A 17,338-nucleotide genomic window follows, 5' to 3' on the forward strand; every position below is an offset into this window, starting at 1 on the left:
TATTTGTCAATCAGTAAGATTTCTGGCTCCCATGTGTCTTTTATACAGGTAACGAGCTGAGATTAGGAGCACACTCTTAAAGGGAGTGCTCCTAATCTCATCTTGTTACCTGTATAAAAGACACTTGTCCACAGAAGCAATCAATCAATCAGATTCCAAACTCTCCACCATGGCCAAGACCAAAGAGCTCTCCAAGGATGTCAGGGACAAGATTGTAGACCTACACAAGGCTGGAATGGGCTACAAGACCATCGCCAAGCAGCTTGGTGAGAAGGTGACAACAGTTGGTGCGATTATTCGCAAATGGAAGATGAGAACAATGATCATGAGAACGGTGAGGAATCAGCCCAGAACTACACGGGAGGATCTTGTCAATGACCTCAAGGCAGCTGGGACCATAGTCACCAAGAAAACAATTGGTAACACACTACGCCGTGAAGGACTGAAATCCTGCAGCGCCCACAAGGTCCCCCTGCTCAAGAAAGCACATATACAGTGAGAGGGAAAAAAGTATTTGATCCCCTGCTGATTTTGTACGTTTGCCCACTGACAAAGAAATTATCAGTCTATAATTTTAATGGTAGGTTTATTTGAACATTGAATGACAGAATAACAACAACAAAATCCAGAAAAACGCATGTAAAAAATGTTAGAAATTGATTTGCATTTTAATGAGGGAAATAAGAATTTGACCCCTCTGCAAAACATGACTTAGTACTTGGTGGCAAAACCCTTGTTGGTAATCACAGAGGTCAGACGTTTCTTGTAGTTAGCCACCAGGTTTGCACACATCTCAGGAGGGATTTTGTCCCATTCCTCTTTGCAGATCTTCTCCAAGTCATTAAGGTTTCGAGGCTGACGTTTGGCAACTCGAACCTTCAGCTCCCTCCACAGATTTTCTATGGGATTACGGTCTGGAGACTGGCTAGGCCACTCCAGGACCTTAATGTGCTTCTTCTTGAGCCAATCCTTTGTTGCCTTGGCCGTGTGTTTTTGTCCTGTCCCCTTAGCAGAAAAACACCCCCAAAGCATAATGTTTCCACCTCCATTTTTGACGATAGAGATGGTGTTCTTGGGGTCATAGGCAGCATTCCTCCTCCTCCAAACACAGCGAGTTGAGTTGATGCCAAAGAGCTCCATTTTGGTCTCATCTGACCACAACACTTTCACCCAGTTCTCCTCTGAATCATTAATATGTTAATTGGCAAACTTCAGACGGGCATGTATATGTGCTTTCTTGAGCAGGGGGACCTTGCGGGCGCTGCAGGATTTGCGAGGGGTCAAATACTTATTTCCCTCATTAAAATGCAAATCAATTTATAACATTTTTGACATGCGTTTTTCTGGATTTTGTTGTTGTTATTCTGTCTCTCACTGTTCACATAAACCTACCATTAAAATTATAGACTGATCATTTCTTTGTCAGTGGGCAAACGTACAAAATCAGCAGGGGATCAGATACTTTTTTCCCTCACTGTATAGCCTACTGCCGTGTGCGCATTGCTGCGCTTATGTGAAGAAATAGCCTATTAGTTTATCAACATTTTAAGCTAAATGTTCTGATCTGTTGCATCAGCCTCTTTGCTTTTAAAAGTTTTTTTGATGCGAGTGGTTGTATTAATTTGGGATCTATCGCATCCCACAACTGTTCCAGAGTATGTTTGGAATATTTATTTATTGCACAGAAGGACAAGTTGACCAATAGAATAGGTCAACCTTTGTACTATGGCAGATAGTAGATTTGACGTTGCCTAGTGCTTTTGCTGTTCGTTAGGCCTACTTATCTTGTTGGTTGACGAAAAGCAGGGTAAACGTGGACAGTTCTAACATTTTCAATACGCGCCTCGGAATTTGATAAGAGGGACACATGCAGTTGCGTCGCCGATGTGTCTGTCTTCATTCACTTGTAGCCTACTTCTTAGCTGAAATGCCTGTGAAAAGGACCCGATCACGTGATGGGCATTGGCTACATATGAGAGAGCCATGTGAGTGAGAGGTGCTTCGGAGCACGGCAGCCGGGAGAAGGTAATTATAATTATTATATTCAGCCCAAGGGCACAACGGCCACTTACTTTGGCCGCAAAAGGCATGGATGTTTTTAGGGGGCATTACAGCCACAAAAGGGGGATGCCTCCGGGAAATTCGAGGCCTGGTGAGAATAGCCCAACACTTGTATCACAACTGAAGTTGCATAAATAACTCTAAATTATTATTATTTAAATTAAGCATATAGAAGGATACGTTTCTTTGTTAACAGCTCAAAACAGAATAGCCGCATGTGCACACTTTGTAATCGTTTGGAGAAAATATCCTTTCTATTTCATTAAGCTATGTTTAATTGTATTCTTCATACTATAAAATAATAAAAAATAATGCCACGGAATTCTAAGCTAATCTTGTCTGCTAAATGAACTAGCGTAGGCATAGCCATATCTGGGCCTAACATAAGGACAACTCAGAGTATGCTAATCTGTTCTTCTGAAATAGACTACATTTCTTCATATCATGTTTCTTTAGACCTGTCTAAAATAAATAATGGATTTATTGTGATGGTGTAGGCTATAATAAATTGATTTATTAGACTTTTTAAAATGTAGATGTTTCAAAGGTCTGCTTCAATGGCTTTTAGGCTATGCGTGGAAGCCAGGAGATGCTAACCGTGTTTATGTTAATTAACGGTCAATTACATTTGTCATTTAGCAGACGCTCTTATCCATAGCGACTTACAGTTAGTGAGTGCATACATAATTTTTTACATACAGCCCCCCCGTGGGAATCGAACCCACCAACTGAGCTACATCCCTGCCGGCCATTCCCTCCCCTACCCTGGACGACACTGGGCCAATTGTGCGCCGCCCCATGGGTCTCCCGGTCGCGGCCGGCTACGACAGAGCCTGGATTCGAACCAGGATCTCTAGTGGCACAGCTAGCACTGCGATGCAGTGCCTTAGACCACTGCACCACTCGGGAGATACCGTGAGACCGGCAGTTATTTGCTTGACAATCACCAGCTGACAAAATGTTATGACCGACACAGCCCTAGTACCGAACCGTTTTTCATACCAAAGTCTTGGTATACCGTGCAACACTACTGTACAGAACTTTACTCTACTGTACTGTACTAGGGTTGGGCGGTACCCAGATTTTCATACCTTCATACCGTTACTGTACCATATGGTATTACCAGCAGAGCACACAAGGGGCACTATTTATTTTTTGCACAAAACAAATGTAGGCAGCAGGGATCTTGATCCAGGAGGGGATTGATTGTCTCTGCTGTAACCAAGAAGCTTGATCTTGCAAGCTAGCCACTTAGCTAGCGAGTGAGCAAACCAAATGCATAGATGGACACTTGATATGGAGAAAATTTATTTTGGCACATCTTAGATAGTTAACTTATAGTTACAAGCAGTCGCACATCCTCAGACCCTCCCCAAATGTGTATTTTATTATAATTGATTTTTTTACGGTACTGAAAACCAAACCATCTGTATTTAAAAATACCCCGATATGTGTTATAGCTGGTACACCGCCCAAGACTATTCTGTACTCTACTGTACTGTAATGTGTTCTACTGACTACTATGATTTCCCATGTGGCCAATTCAATTGCTGTCATTCTGTTACTGATTTATTGGTCACCGTTACCAATTTTCTAACAGAGTGACACGTTTTAATCACTTAATTCATAAACAAAATTGTTATCGTTAAAAACACTAACTAATTGGTAGGTCTACTGTTATTTGTTACTTCTTTGAACTTTCAGAACCCTCCCTCCTCATGAGGGAGAGAAACTGCAAAATATCTTGAAGCTATGTGGGTTTTTGGTAACAGAATCACAAGACACAAGGCAATATTTCTTAAACTTACAGAAGGCAAATTCCTGCAAAATGAAATATAAATGTTGATATTGGATGGCAGGGGCCTTTACTTCAACATTGTGTTTTGATGTATTTCTAATACCTTAAGACTTTTCATAGATGTTTTTTAAAATACCATTTTTCCATCTGTGTGACCAGAAATCAAAGCCTTTGCTTATTCCTTATTTTTAGTATGGAAATTGGTTGAACAATGTATCTATGCCTTAATTTCCCAAAAATATAGAGACTCTTACCTTTCATTTGTAGCCAAATTTGATATGCTCCTATAAACTTTACATGTTGCTCATGGGTCATTTTACATGGAAATTACTTTATTCACTCCAATGTGCCATGCAAATGTTCTTCTCATCTTCTCCTCACTAATCAGTTTATCTTAGCGCTCTGCAAAGTTTAATGAATACACACTTCCTGTTACATCAGGAAACAGCGGTCATTATCCATACAAATGTTCATACATGTGTAGCCTATAGGCTACTTCCTCATATATGCATACTGATAAATGGAGCCTCTAGCACTTCGTTCACAGCAGATATAGCCTATTTGTTGGACTGAATCAACAGGCCTAACGAACTACAGTAAACCCAATCACAAAATTCTCCACCTTTTGATCCAGAGCTTATTCATCAACTACAGCGATTCATCTTGCATCCAATTGTAAAGCCAACAATTGTAGACCAACAATATACTAGCCTATAAATCCCAATGTCAGGAGCACATTCAAGGTCCATTTAGTAAAGGCAAATAAGTAATTGCTACCACATCAACATACAAATAGCCAGTGTAGACCTTTGAGATGTTTTATTCAATCTATATGTTTTCCAAATAGAGAATATTCTTCATTTAATGTTACCAAGCTATTAGGCTTATCACAAGACAGTGTTCTGCGGAGGATCCCTGCCGCTTCAGAGCAGAGAGGTCTGAGGTATGAAACCTGATCTGCCTGAGTGAGTTATGCAAGAGTCACCAAGGCTCTACGCTGACCTTTTTTGCAAGGAGCACATGTGCACCTAAATTGAAAAATGTACAGTGTCTTCAGAAAGAGCTTTCCACACCTGGAATGTGCAACATTTTCCCATTATTATTTTAAAGAATCTTCAAACTCTGTCAAATTGGTTGTTGACCATTGCGAGACAACCATTTTCAGGTCTTGCCATAAGGTTTTCCAGTAGATTTAAGTTAAAACTGTAGGTCGGCCACTCAGGAACATTCACTGTCTTCTTGGTAAGCAACTCCAGTGTAGATTTAGCCTTGTGCTTTAGGTTATTGTTCTGCTGAAAGGTGAATTCATCTCCCAGTGTCTGGTGAAAAGCAGACAACCAGCGTTTCTTAGCCACTTGTCTGTGGGTCAGATTTTTTACTTGTCCGAAAGCTCCAGTCACTTGTCCCAACAACAACAAAAAAGGTGACTGGGCCAAAAAGGTGACTGAAAATTGTGTTGCATGATGCAAGGAACCACTTCAAAATAACCTTAAATTGTTATTGATGCTATTGACAATGGAAGGCTGCTGGTCTCTGATCCCATGTATTATATCTCCTGCCGTTGTGGCCTTGAGCAAGGCACTTAACCCCCCACAAAGTACAATACTGCACTGATAGGCTACTGTAGAAAACATCTGGAGAGCTACTGGGTGTGCAGGCTTTTTATCCAACCCTGCTCAAACACACCAGAGTCAGCTTATCAAGGTCCTGTTGAGCAGCTGATGTTTCTTCTTCTACAATGTGGTGTGTTCGAGCAGGGCTGGAGCAAAAGCCTGCACACCCAGTAGCTCTCCTAATCTAATAATAATAATATGCCATTTAGCAGACGCTTTTATCCAAAGCGATTTACAGTCATGTGTGCATACATTTTTACGTATGGGTGGACCCGGGGATTGAACACACTACCCTGGCGTTACAAACGCCATGCTCTACCAATTGAGCTACAGAGGACCACCTATCTATGGATTTCACATGACTGGGCAAGGGCGCAGCCATGGTTGGGCCTGGGAGGGGCATAGGTCCACCCTCTTGGAAGCCAGGCCCACCCACTGGGGAGCTAGGCCGAATCAATCAGAATGAGTTTCCCCCCCACAAAAGGGTTTATTACAGAGAAATATGCCTCAGGACCCCCTCAGACAATCCCGCAGGTGAAGAAGCCGGATGTGGAGATCTTGGGCTGGCGTGGTTACAATTGGTATGCGGTTGTGATGCCGGTTGGATGTACTGCCAAATTCTCTAAAACGACGTTCGAGGTGGTTTATGAACAATTCTCTGGCAACAGCTCTGGTGGACATTCCTGCAGTCAGCATGCCAATTGCACACTCCCTCAAAACTTGAGACATCTGTGGTATTGTGTTATGTGACAAAAGTGCAAATTTTAGAGTGGCCTTCTATTGTCCCCAGCACAAAGTGCACCTGTGTAATGATCATGATGTTTAATCAGCTTCTTGATATTCCACACCTGTCAAGTGGATGGATTATCTTGGACAATTTCTGGGATCTTTTACTTCAGCTCACTTTACATGTTGCGTTTATACTTTTGTTCAGTATATATGTAAAAGTTAAGATATATTCAGTGTTCAGGGGAGATCTTGACAGCATAGGAGTTACTTGTCAATTAGGCTATTCAAAAAATATTTTTTTAACTTTGTCAGAATTACATGGCCAGTATTGAATAGAGGACAATCCTAGCCAATTTTGAGCACTTGAGAGACGGTTTTACAACCGGAGTATGCAGCATTGGTTTCATCAACTGCACACCCTGGTTATTCACGAGTGCCGGTGGAAAGTTATTTTAGGCCATCAGACATGACAATGACATTAATGCATGCTAATAGCTAAATAGTTAACTAGCGAGATAGCCAATTCAAAATATATTGTGTAGTTTGGCTGGTTATCTAGTTAGTCTGTTGTATATAATTATTTAACCTGCTGTGCAAGTCTCTCTCTCTCGCCCTCTCTCCTCTGGCAACAGCCCACTGGCACACACGCAGGTGATGCACAGACCATGACCTTTCCAGGATTGTCATTGCTGACCAAAAAATTGCTAGAACTGGGCAAATAACTCTCTAGCAATTATTATCAACAAATGTGCAAACTCGGCTAGACTCGCTTTGATCTCAAAAACGCATCTCGCGACTGCATGATTGAAAGACTACTCGTGCCTGTCAATGCAGGCCTACAATAATTATACTCCGATGCACTCTGCAGAGATTGGGAGGACAGTGAGCAAAACAGCGCATCCGGAGGACACTTTGATCCAATTATGATCGGAGTAGCCTAATTGTTTGATATTGTGATTTTTGCTTGAATCTATAATCTGCTTGTCCACCATTTATTTTATTTTTTTCTTGCCCTGGGCAAGCGGACAAGCGTTAATGTCGAGCCCTGACTATGCTTGAAAATATGGAGAGTGGTACTCAGTAATGTGTTATGTTTGGGGCAAATCCAATACAACACTTTGTATTCAGGACAAAAAGTTAATTGCTTTGCAACATTTGTTTTTGCAATATTACTTTAGTGCCTTGTTGCAAACAGGATGCATGTTTTGGAATATTTGTATTCTGTACAGGCTTCGTTCTTTTCACTCTGTCAATTAGGTTAGTATTGTGGTGTAACTACAATGTTGTTGATCCATCCTCAGTTTTCTCCTATCACAGCCATTAAACTTAGTAACTGTTTTTATAACACAATTGGCCTCATAGTGAAATCCCTGAGCGGTTTCCTTCATCTTTGGCAACTGAGTTAGGAAGGATGCCTGTATCTTTGTAGTGACTGGGTGTATTGATACACCATCCAAAGTGTATTTCTACCCTTCTACCAATAGGTGCCCTTCTTTGCAAGGCATTGGAAAACCTCCCTGGTCTTTGTGGTTGAATCTGTGTTTGAAATTCACTGCTCAACTGAGGGACCTTACAGATAATTGCATGTGTGGTGTACTGAAATGAGGTAGTCATTCAAAAATCATGTTAAACACCATTATTGCACACAAAGTGAGTCCATGCAACTTATTTGACTTCTTAGGCAAATGTTTACGCCTGAACTTATTTTGGCTTGCCATAACAAAGGGGTTGAATACTTTTTGACTCAAGACATTTCAGCTTTTCATTTTTTATTAATCTATAAAAATTTAGAAAAACATCATTCCACTTTCACATTATGGGGTTTTGTGTGTAGGCCAGTGACAAAAAATCTCAATTGAATCCATTTTAAATTCAGGCTGTCATACAACAAAATATGGGAAAAGTCAAGGGGTGTCAATACTTTCTGAAGGCACACACAAAGAAATGTAGGCATTATTTGAGATATTAAAGCTAAAATCCTAAATCTTTCTAGGCGCACTGGTGCTCCTAAATAAAAATGTCAGGTCGCACAGCAAAATACTTAGGCGCATATCCAAGTAAAATGGTTCCACTCTACCCTGGTGACCTTACAGCCCGCTCTCTCTCCACCCTGCCTACTATCCACTCACTACAGTTATCAGAGCCATAGCCCATAGCGGAGCAGCACTGCCTGCTGCCATGAGAGCTTTTCCTCCCTCAGTAACTAGGCTATACTACAACACATTATGCTCACAGAGCTGAGAATTAAAGAGACATCCAATAAAAAGTGCAAATCAATTACACAGCATTTAGCCAAAAACACAAAGAAATTAATCTGTAGGACCCTACTTACCACAGTAGTAAGTCTGTTTTCACAACAAATATGTTTTGAAAGGGTACAGTCCACCAGTCTCAACACCTGCAAGACAAACAGGAGGGTTAAAATTAAGCAGTTGTTAGGAAACTGATACTGCACCACTACAAAATGCCTCTTTTGTATATGAAAGGGTTATGAGACATGCTGCATGGTCTGTCTGGCGTACACTTGGCGATCTTCACTATATTTACAGTAGAGTATCGTTAGGCCTGTTTAGCAAGCAGCATGCCTGATGCATTCACTACAGGCCCAAGATTGTTTAATTACAATGTCATCAGAAAAAATTAAACAACGCCACAACATAGATGGTAATGAGTTCCCCTTTAAATCAAAGCTTTATAAAGATCATCCCAAAGTAACATTTAGCCCATCCCTTTCTAATTTAGCCCATATTCAATCCAACTCTGATCCCCTAAACAAATACACATTGCTTTCTATAGTAAGAGGCAATAGCAGCAGTAAGCAAATGTCATTGTGTCATCTAACTGGGTTGATAGTAATCTACATATAGGCTTAGCAGCAACATTGTCATTTAAAAAAATGCCTTATTTTGGGTATGAACCCACACACTTCCCCTTCACAGTACTTATATCAAAGTACATCTGACTTCAGGCTGACATTTAGAAACCACTGAAGAGTAGTAGGCACTCCTTTTCCCCTGTAGTGTGAAAGCATGAGGTATGTAGCCTAAAGCTTTCTGCTGAATGCTACATAATAAAACCTTCTGCAGGTCAAAGACAATGTTAGAGAAAGCACTTCTGATATTGTAAGACCAGAGTTTTTTTTCTGGATCAAAAAGGGGCTTAGGTGGTGGGCGTGGCAGGGGGCGTGGAAATGTGTGTGGCTCGGCACCTCGGTGCAGCTGAATTTTTGAGAGAAAATTAGAGACCCCACATCTTGGCGGTATAGAGAAATTGTTACATTTTAAGCACATATCCTGCAATTCTACAAATTTCTCCATGTTGCAGTTTTAAAGCTAATTTCATGCAATTCTATGCATTTTGCCATGGCTGATGCAGTGTTATTTTTCTCAAACATAAGAGAATCAATACTGCTAGATTCATTTTTTAAATGATTATTATTATTCTCCCTGCCTAGCTTTTATTTTGGTGATTGATAGTTTTCAAAGATTATATTAGCAAAAAATATATAGGTCCATTATCTTTTCTTTTTACCTTATATCTGGCTTTAGTTGTTTAAGTTTATACATTTTTCCATCCAGAAAAATAATTGTTTTTAAATAATAAAAGTACAGTGTTCGGACTTAGGCGTCCTGAGGATTTCAATGTCAGAAAAATTCCTGAAGACCTTAACAAACCCATGTTACACTAATCACTTTGTTTCAACGGTAGCAAAACAACAGTAACTAGTCCTAAACAAAAGGTTTTTTGCACATTGTGCCATGGCATTACAGATACCTTGATGGTAGGGCTGGGTATTGTCAGGCACCTCACAATACGATATTATCAAGACACTTAGGTGCCAATATGATATGTATTGCAATTCTCACGATTCGATAATTAGATTTTATTGCAATTTGATGTTCCAAACATATTGCTCACTATATGTCTTTCTGCAGAGAGACTAGAGAGCATGAGAAATAAATAAAAGTGCTGGCTCACTATTTAAAAAGAAGATGGAGAACAAACTATAGGATAAAAAAATATCTGAGTTTTGGCGCAGGTACAGCAGACTAGTGCTACCTTAAATACACTTTTTTTTTCTATACTTGGAGTCAAATATCGATATAATATCGTTCCAAAATAATATTGCGATATGTAACTATTGATTTTTCCCCCCATTACAACTTGATGGCTATGACAAAAAGCCAATACTAGGATAGTAGCCTATCACTTACTAAACTATGCTCCTGATAGCGTGGTTCCAATCTAGCAGATTAGACATTTTACAAGCAGCACTGCTTTAAAGGGAAAATCCACTAAAAAACTATATTGTGGTATTTTTTTCATTAGTTGCATCATCATGATGATGTGACCGGTGACACTTTGCTTCTTAAAAGTCCAATATCTTGAAAACTTGACTGCTGGCATGCAAAACATTTTAGGACTGTATCAACAGTGGACTAATGAAGAAAATACCAAAATATCGTGTTTGAGTGGAGTTTCCTTTTAATCTACAGCATTTAGAGGCAGGTTTACCAAGCAGCACATTTAGCCCACTAATGAGCTAAAGTTACAGTGATCATTGTGTGGGTGCAACAAGTCTGCATTTTGCTATGAGGCTCGCAGTTAATCACCAATAGCCTACAGCCACCTTCATTCCTCACTCACAATAAAACAGCCTGCAACAACTTTGATAGTACAAGCAGGCATTTATGAATATGTTTGTTAACCTTAGAGATTTAGCCCAGACATCAGCTAGTTTATAGAGGGAGGTTAGTGTGCTTACCATGTGCCCAAGTGTCATTCAGATATCTGACAGTAACCCCTCTTCAGTCTGAGGACAAAAGAAGAAAAGAGATTCTGATTAAAATCAATGAATACGCGTAAAAAAACAAATGCGATGGATCATTGGCATCACACGCAACCTTTAGTGTAAGGCTAGCTTAACCCACAAACAGTCAGGCGGGACAACCAATTATAATCTTCAAGTCTGCTTCTCTATACTACTACAGCAGGCAACATCATAGCAAAACATTTGTTTTGCTAAATTACAGCCTTTAGATTTGTCTTTACCTATTTAGCCGTAGCAGGATGGTCCTTGATACCCAAATCAGCAAATAGCCTAGCCGAAGTAACATAGTTTCAGATTGAAAGGTGCTAAGAGAGGAGAGCCACTTGCCCATTTGATGAGAGCCAGAACAGTAGCCTATACACCAGGGATCACTTTTTCATTAAAGATTTAAGAGACGTTGTAAGCCAGACGTTGTAAGCCAGCGATTGTGCACACACGTACGCACAATCGCTGCGCAAATGTAGCCTGTCATTACAGCCATAAACGCAATGCATTTTCAAAACGCAAGTTACAGAACTAAACTGCGTTTTACACCTGCATTTTTAGCTGAAAGTCATTCATGTTAGTAGCCAACATCAACTAGGGATATTATGTCACTTCTCTGGAGTCCAGAGCAAGCAGGATCATATGGCCTACCTGTATGCCGCAGTGGTTGCAGGGTCGGAGGGAAAAGACTGCACTGCACGCTATCACTTTGAAGGGCTGCCTGCCCACATAATGCTTGTTGCCAACTGGGTAGCCCTTTTCTTCCTCACAAATACCATAATTAATTAGCCAGAATGTTACATCTTCATCCCATAATAGTGAAGGCAGCGCGATGTTACAGCTACCTTTAGACATATAGCCAGCAGCCACCCAAACTAGGCCTATCTGAAATATGAAAATGATCAATGAAATCGGCAGGTAGCCTATTATTATTCTGGAAAAGATGACTCCATAGCAGGTTTTTATATGGATAATATAATATAAACATAGGCCTACTCTGTTTTTGTGAGGCAAAACCGTAGAAACTTAAACGAGTGCTTTCTGGTCACTAATCTGATATACGCGCCCGCCTTTGCACGCCTATGCTGATGACTTGTCATTGGTCAACAATCAAGATGCGCAACTTTTTGGTTCTGAAGCACAGATTCAATGTTTTTTAGACAATTTTGTGCAATACTCTAGGCCAGGGGTAGGCAACTAGATTTAGCCGCTGTACTTGGGACCAGATTTCCTAAATTAGCCTAAAAAAAGTTTTTGCTGAATTCCTGGTGATTTTACAGTACTATGTGACCCATTACAAAACCAATTAACTTCTGGGGACAAAAAAATTATAATCACTCACGGGCCGTACGCCTATATTAGAAACCAGATCAAATAGGCAAAGGTATACAAAATGCAAACGGTAGGCTATATGTAGCCTATTGAAATATGGATGAAAAATATATACTTTTCCTATTCAGTTTCACTCGCGATGCCCCTAAACCGTGACCCCCACTTTGAGAACCACTGTTGTAAGCGATGGCCTATATGAGAAAGACCTAAGAGCAAAGGAACTCCTCCTCTCCCTTTCCTTCCCCCCACTGTTATCGCAGCACATATCACATTCCATAGTATGGTTTCTAAGATGGGGAAAGATAGGCTAGCATTACACTGGGCGTACAGATCCTGGAAATGCTTAACCAGACTACTTCACTCATCGCTGGAAGAACGAGATCCCACAGACCCAGCATGTCATTAAATGGCAGTTTAACATGTTTGCTAGCTTGCTGTATTTTCAAATGTTTTATTGTAGCCTACATTCTGCAATGAAGTCAATGTACAATATGTGGGAACATTATTGTATTGGCCTAGGCCTATAGCCTACTTCTCTCATTCTAGAATCTAGACCTTTGCTCGTCATTCACACTGTTTCTATCACATTGTACATTTGACAATCATTAGGCTATTTAATGCAAGTCAAAAATGACATTTAGTAATCCTAATAATGGACATGAACGATTAGTTAGGTCACTGTTGAACTTGAGCAGCACATCTTTGATACACATGGGCCAACAATCCAGTCACCTTCAATGGATTGTTCAAAAACCACCCTCCACTTCCCTCCCAAGTCCCAACTCCTTTTCATAGTTTCCTCGTGACCAAGGGTGAGACAGAGCTGTTTCCACAGCCCCAGCCCCAGCGAAAGCTGCAGTGAACAGTTTAATTAGGCCATCCAAGACCAGTGAAATGGTCCATGCCAAATCCCTGATAACTTTAGTCAGATTTAATAGATAGGCGAGCATGGAAAGAGTCAATGTGCTCAGGTTTAGGCCTAAATTAAACAAATAAAGGTTATAAGGAACTTCGTTATTCCATTTAACTAGCACTTCATTAGCCAAACAACCTTATTTTAATATTGTGAAAAAGAAAACCCAGTTTATATAGGCCTACTCCTAATTTACACCAGTTCTAAACTCAGTAACACACAAATCAGTTTCACATGATTTTTCATATTAGATCAAACTTCTCAGGAAGTTGTGTACACAATCTAAAAGACCAGCCAACGTAAACACAGCCTTTGTCCCCAAGCAGGTCACTCTTAGCTTACTGCTACTTACAAAGAGTAAATCTGCCTTTATCCTATTTCGCTGCAAACAAATGTTTTGAACATTGGCCTACATTATGTGCACCAAAAAAGCTGCCTCCTCCTCCATTGATCGCTCTGCTTGACCAACACAATCATTCTTCCCAGCATGTTTCACCCAGTGAAAATCTTTAGAATCCATTAAGGGGAAATGTGAGTGGAGTATTCGCATGACAGATGTATCTGGAATGTTACTCTTCCCTTAACCAACACCCTAGTAATAGGCTTATCCATTTGCACTGTTCAAACCTGTCTCAGTGATTCACATATTGGCTAAATCACTGCTTTGTGTGACTCTTCAAACTTAGCGCACTGTAATGTAGGCCTAGTCATGAATCTCAAATTTATGGCTACAGTTTGGGCAAATGGAGTGAAATATAAATTGTGTCCATATGTTATGTGTCCAATATCTTCTGATACAACCAATCAATAAATGAACTTTCACTTTCACAAATATCGACAGACTACTTATATGGCACCAGGCCAATTCATAACAAATCAAGTTTGGCTGTTTCTTGGTGTGAAAATCATACTTAACATCTGGGGAAAAAAAAGAAAAAAAAGTAAACCTGTAAATAATTAGCCTAGACTAGTTTCAGCAAATGTATTCTGCATGTGTAGGCTGTAAACTGTGTCACAAAATGTCTGTTACTTACAGCACAGGAAAGGTATGCCTTGGGACTTAAGGCATCCGCATGCTCCTCAGCCGAAACAGTTCGGAAGAGTTTGTGCATATATTATGACGACAATTTTTTCAGTGAGGGTTTTTTCAGCTGTTCGGGCACACACAAAAATGTCTAGAGGCAAACCGAAGTCCGGAGCCAAAGTCTACGCCCCTTCGTCGGTGATTGGTCAACAGTAGGGATTCTTCAATAACGTCTGTTGTCATTCAATGAGAGACGACTCGTTTTCATGCACATTTTTTCATTGAGAAATACTGCACCAAACATCTTAGTTAGATATTAAATTGCGAGACTAAGATCTCCTCTGCAAAAACTTCAAATTAATAACAGATTTCTTGACTTATGTTAGATAAATTCTGACTATTTTGAGGAAGTGTATACTGGCTACGGCATCTCAAAATGGACAAACAGTACTATTGCTGCTTTTTTCTCGTTTTTCAAGCAAATGTCTTTTAGGGAGTATGCGAGCACACTCGTTCGGTTCGTCTTGCCGACTTCGGCTGGCCGCCAGCCGAACTGAAGCATGCTGACGCCTTTAGAGGCACTACTCTAAATGTGGCTGGGTACTCAGGGGCATTCAGAATGTTGAACTTGACTCTGGGGTCACAACACACACCATGTGATTAGTGTCAACAGGGAGAGGAGAGGGGCTGCTGTTTGTATCCCTGGGCTCCCCAGAGGAAAAACAAACTGTAGAGCAATGGAAAGGTCCGTAACACACTGCCTGGCACTGATTTATATTAGCCAGTGAAGAAGAGTTAACTTCACATCGCTCTGTGTGTACACATTAGACCTTTTTGATTTATCCTAACCCCCAACAAGGCTTCATCATTCCTTCCAAGCTGAATCCCCTTCAGATTAGTGTAGAGAGGTCAGCATTATTACTACTAGGCCTAGGCTAAGCCTCGCTCCCTCAGTCATGTCACTTGATTTCCCTCAATGGCTCAATACATTATTTAGGCTAAATAATGCCAACCAACTGTCAGATAGCCTATTGGTGTAATCTTGTGTTCAAGTGCTCCTTGCAACAAGAACATTCGAAAACTGTCTAGCCTAACTGGAAAACGTAGGGCACAACTATCCAGGTTTCCCACAAGTATTTCCAACTTGGAAGCTCACATTAATGGTTTTGGACGTTGTAAATGCGTAGTTATGATGATTCCAGGAGCTTGGCGTATCAGGGAGTTTCATCAGTAGTCCCAAGTTTCCAATAGCATGTTAACACACAATAAGACCTAGCCTAAACTAAGATCATAATTCTGACTGTATTTCAGATTGTAAGTGACTATCTCTGCCAATGTGTGCCATTTAAATTAAATATGGGTTGGTATGGGAACTAATGACAGATGATTTTATATGTATGTCTTGTTCTGTCATTGTCCTGGCAATCTAGCTATGAAACAAAGAACTGCGGCTGGAGAACTGAAATCCACTCATCCCTCCCATCCCCCACATGTTCCTTCAGTCTACTGTCAAGCATCAGTTACATAACTGTGCTACTCCACCACTAGCTACATAAGAGGCGGGTGAGACATTGATTAAGCTAAACATTTCCATAGCAAATACAATCAACTTCTTGTCTATATTAAATATGAATATAGGCATCTTATGTGTAAAGTAGATAATTAACTAGGCTAGTATTGGGTTATGACCTTTGTTCTATTGTTATTATCATAGATCATTTCACTGATTGAATATTCCCATAATATAATACAGCAGTGGTCAGACTGCACTATTCAGGTCAATATCTTTTTAAACAGCAGCTAGGCTTTACCTGCAAAATGTCAATTAAAGACTAATTCTTAGGTCAAGCAATACAGCAGGAAAATCATATGTGTAGCCTATGTAGTTGGCTAGCTAACTACATAACCTCACTAATGATTTCCTGGATTTCAAATATGCCATACTGTGTAAGTAAGTTGAGCTAGAGTAGCCTGGCTTTGACTCTGGGTTCCTCTCCCCCACACTCATGGGTTACATTGCTGAATTGTCAATAAGCTCTGATTGTGTTCCTTTATTACATATAAGTTAACATATGGCTAAATAAATCCTCCCACATCCCTTTTATGTAGCTAGCAATAGTTAATGGTAGCTAATGTTAGCATGTTTATGTGTGTCTAGCTATGTGTCACAACAAACCTGGCACATTACAGCTAGATTTGTGGCCACAAATCTGTGTTTTCAACCTCTCTTGGATGGTCAAAGTTGTCTAATGGTTTAGCTAAAATGTTTGGCAGTGATCATCATAGATGTAAAAAACTGCCTAACTAACAAGCAATCTTACAAGACCTGTGAAGTTGTAGGTAGGAGTAGGAAGCAAGCTGCTAGTCACCACACGCGCGCGCACATACACACACATTCATTCGCGCGCACACACGCTGATGCTGCCCATCCCCCACCTAGTTGAAATCACCAAAATAAACATCGGTGACAGTGAAATAATTGACGATAACAACCAAAAACAATAGTGTACAATGAACGCGTTTCGTAGTATATTTTATATTACCTATAATCACGAGAAATGCCAAGAAAACACTTACTTAAACTGTCCAGATCACACAAGGGGTGCCTTCTCTGCTGTGCTCCTTATATGGAATCTCTTCCTCAACCGCTATTTTCTAAAATATAGTCACAATAACGCGTTATAAGTCTACTCCGAGATGGCGGCTTGGTAGTTAAAATCCCAAATGAGCGATGTGTTTTAATTACATAAGTGTAGCATTTGATAAATCCTTAAAAAATTTTGATTGAAAAGCAATTTGGGTACATTGTAAGGTTGCTTGCTTGTGGAGAAAGAGCCAAACGGTTCAGAACCAGCCAACGGCTTCAGATACTGAAACACTGAGGGGGTGACTCTCCAGGCAAAAATGAGGCAGGCCTAGGCAATTCTCTGCAGTTATGTAGGAACTGTATGAAGGACACAAAAACATCGAAATGGGTGTCGCAGTATAAAATAGTGTTTCATGTACCTATATACTTAGCTAGCGTTGTTGGAATAGTATTTGTAGAAAATAC

The 17,338-nt window shown here is 40.3% G+C and overlaps 1 protein-coding gene across 3 annotated transcripts in view; it reads right to left on the reverse strand.

The window, feature by feature from the left end:
* The window catches only part of LOC121540222 (F-box-like/WD repeat-containing protein TBL1XR1), a 61,091-nt gene extending 43,957 nt beyond the window's left edge, over window positions 1–17,134 (reverse strand). For 2 of the 3 annotated variants that reach the window (XM_041848911.2, XM_041848909.2), the window contains exons 1-3: window positions 16,864–17,134; window positions 10,967–11,014; window positions 8,534–8,599 (exon numbers count right to left, since the gene is read on the reverse strand). The gene's annotated coding sequence lies outside the window, so the exon portion shown is untranslated. The remainder of the gene's footprint in view (window positions 1–8,533; window positions 8,600–10,966; window positions 11,015–16,863) is intronic. The other variant, XM_041848910.2, reaches the window with a different exon arrangement.
* Between the last annotated feature and the right edge of the window lie 204 nt (window positions 17,135–17,338).

Source organism: Coregonus clupeaformis, chromosome 26 (assembly GCF_020615455.1).
Source record: "Coregonus clupeaformis isolate EN_2021a chromosome 26, ASM2061545v1, whole genome shotgun sequence".
In the NCBI taxonomy this organism is placed as follows: domain Eukaryota; kingdom Metazoa; phylum Chordata; class Actinopteri; order Salmoniformes; family Salmonidae; genus Coregonus; species Coregonus clupeaformis.